The sequence below is a fragment of the Lonchura striata genome, chromosome 5 (assembly GCF_046129695.1).
Source record: "Lonchura striata isolate bLonStr1 chromosome 5, bLonStr1.mat, whole genome shotgun sequence".
NCBI lineage: Eukaryota > Metazoa > Chordata > Aves > Passeriformes > Estrildidae > Lonchura > Lonchura striata.
Window position 1 is genome coordinate 24,837,291 of NC_134607.1, and position 3,414 is coordinate 24,840,704.

The window sequence follows — 3,414 nt, forward strand, 5'->3', positions numbered from 1 at the left end:
ACAGGGCAGCTGTAACATTACACTCTTCCCAAGAGTTTCTATCACACAATTGCACAAGCCATTCCCTTTTGAGAAGATGGTCCTTCATCAGGTGGCTGTTAACAGACCCCTTCTCTACCCTTCTGTGAGGAAAATCCCATTCTTTCCCCTGAGGGAGAGCAGGCATAAAGAATACAGGCTACCCTACCTAATGCAAGTGTTTCAATTGGAGAAAAATAATTTTCCAGTGCAGTGCTCCAGCACATTCCTGTACTCAGACTTTAGATGCTGATACCAGCAACCTAAGAGACCACAATTCTTTTATACAATGCTGATACCACTGATAGTCCCTATTTTTTTTTTTTTTTTTTTTTTTCATCATGTAAGATCCCTGTGCTGGATGCAGCCCTTCTGACTGAGTGACAGTACTTTGGTTCAGGCATCACCAAAAAGGAGACCTGACTGAAATCATCCCTGCAGTGCAAACCATGAGAATCATCCTAAGCCGTATCTTACCCAGGAACAAAGAGTTTAGGCCTCTCTTATCAGGAGATCAGCACCAGCCTGAGCTGGGACTAGACAGAACAGAAACTGCTACAGCTGCACACCTGCACATACACCAAAAGGGTCTGACTACTACTAAAATTACTGACTACGAGTCAGTAATTTGAACCTCTAAAGAAATGCCTGTAGTCCCCATGAGCCCATTGGGCTCTCCTGTACAGCAGCAGGCTGCTCAGCAAGGATGTCCCCCTCAGACAGGGATGGCTCTTAAGGTTCATGCTCAAGGTTGAAAGAGCCCCTTACCAAACATCTGAGATCTATAATGAGGAAAGTGACATTTTACATTAAGCCTTAAAGTATATTGCATACTTGCTGCAGCTTCTATAAATCTAGCTATAGCTTAATTATTAGATGTACAGTAAGTAGTAGAGTGTTTGACCAGAGTGTAAATTATTGTTCAAACAATAATTTAAAACATTGTTAAATCACTATTTACTGTTCAATTATTGCTTAATAACAATTCTATCATCATTCACTTTACATTTAGGTGTCAATTAATAATCTTTGATCATAATTTAATCATTAATAAAACGTTTTCACTTACACCCACATTGATGCACTCTTAATAACTCACCTGTGACACACTCCTACATGCAAAAGACAGGTCTTAATTTAGAATTAAGGTGTAGACAGGTCACTGGCTATCTCCTGTTACTAAAGCAGGCAGGAGCAGCTTTAGAAATCCAGGGAACAATTGTGCAAAAAGTGACTGCACAATCAGGCCCACGAGCTTTTGGGAGAAATGCCTCAAACAGGACACAGACTCTCATTACTTCTGTTCTTTGTGGATTTGTCCCTCATGTGTGAAGGGAAGCTTTCACCAAAGAGTCAGTTTGTACTGCAGACTAGAATTCCATCATAAATGTGCACCCAAATAACTCTATCCTATTTCTACTGTATTTAGCAGTATTATTAATACAACAGTATGCCCTGTACATATTGCAAAGCAGAGTATTAACAGGTAACACAACCACTGCAATATTCTAAAAGCAACTTACTTTCTTGTTGGAACATACAGACCTAGTGAAGCTGTCCAGGAAATATGAGGGCACAGTGTAGATCAAGTTAAACTTAATCTGTAGTGTGCCTTGTATTTAACCAAGGGAAAACAAAAGGCAGGTACCAAAAACCCTGCATAAACCTATCTACATAAAAGGTTTCCTGAAGACATGGCATTAAGGTCTTCACATAAATGCTGCAAATGCGAGTTTCCAGGCAAACACATAACATGCACAAGTGGGGTTTAAGGAAGGACAGACGGCCCAAACCACCTACCTTCTCTCACATCTGTCAATTCTACTGGAAGGCCTGGAAGAAGTGAAATAAATTAAGCAACAACAAGTACAAACATATTCTCTGTACATGAACTACATCTTTGTTATTTCTTGCTTATGAAATTTTGTAGGTGCCTGTACTAGGAGGTAATAAATCTTGAGAAACTTTACTCTTGATGGATTTTCTTTGGCTCACCTAAACTTTTTTTCTGATTCATGACAAGGAATAAAGATACTGTTGGTGACTCCAGAGGTCAAACTTACTCCCTCTGAACTGTGTCCTACTTTTCCAAGTAAAGAATGAGCTCTGAACTTAAACTATTTCTACCCTAGTACTCTCCTCATTCTAACATTAGTTTAAAAAAAAATAGAAATACATATCTCCTTTATTTTTTTTTCCCAGAAATTAAATTCATTAGTCCAAACATGTCAAGACAGAATGACAGAATTTAATTACTACTTTCAAAATTACTTTCTGAATCTGTTGCAAAACTTTATCTCTCAGAGAAGGTGGATAAACTGGATCATACTCCCAGTACATCAAAGATAAAAGCAACTAGAAATTAAGAAATGAGATTGCGTGTGTTGACAATTTGATTTAATTAAATAGAGCAATTTGATCACACCAACTTGTCAAAATCAGGCTTAAGTATTAAGGCCAAGGTAAAACCAGCCTCTTCCAGAGGCAAGCATTGTAATCACAGATGTATTCAAAAACACATGTGTATGTGAACTTTGCATAAACTAATTTTGACTGAGCCTCTGCAATGATGCAGAATGTTCCCTATGCACTTCATCTAGGTCCAGGAATATAAAAAAAAGTTGGAATTCTTTTAAGTTACTTGCATTTGCCATTATTATATTTAATCTCCTATCGTGGTACTTGCTCAGCCTAACTAGACCAAATGTCCCTCAGCTACCTTTAGTTTTACACAGACTAAGTAATTTAGTAATAAGTAAACACGAATTTCTTCCAAATAAGAGCTAGACAGTAGTGCCTAAACATCAAAATTTTCTCTAATGAGAGGTAGTGCAGCTGGCAGCAGCTCAGACACTTAACTCTCAATACAGTACTTTGATATTTTTCCATCTATTTTTGATGATTTCCTAAAAACCTTGTACCTTCAGCCCATTTAAAAGCTAGTTTTATTGAACACTGTGCTGGTTGTTACATGGTATCAGCTATGACATTTTTCCTTCTGAAACGTGAAATGCAAATTCAACTAATTTCTACAACTCTTATCCACCAGTGTGTGTTAGAAAACTAGATGATTCAATAATTGAATTCAATTCACTATTACCTGCTTTAGACCTCACCTCCTTGTTACTTACTTTACATTTAGTAATAAGTACCTTGTTTTTCTGAATACTTCTGTTCCATAAAAATTATGTGTACCATCTGGACTGCTGCAGCTGCTGTACATCAAAACAAAATTCGAAGATAAACTGCCTGTAATCATTCATGTTTCTTCACATACAGTAGCAACTTACATTCCTTGTAGCCTCTGAAATAAATGTTTATAATTAAAAAAAAACTCTTCTGCAACAACTAAAGTGCCAAAGATGTAACCCACTTAACAAAAAGAGACACAACACA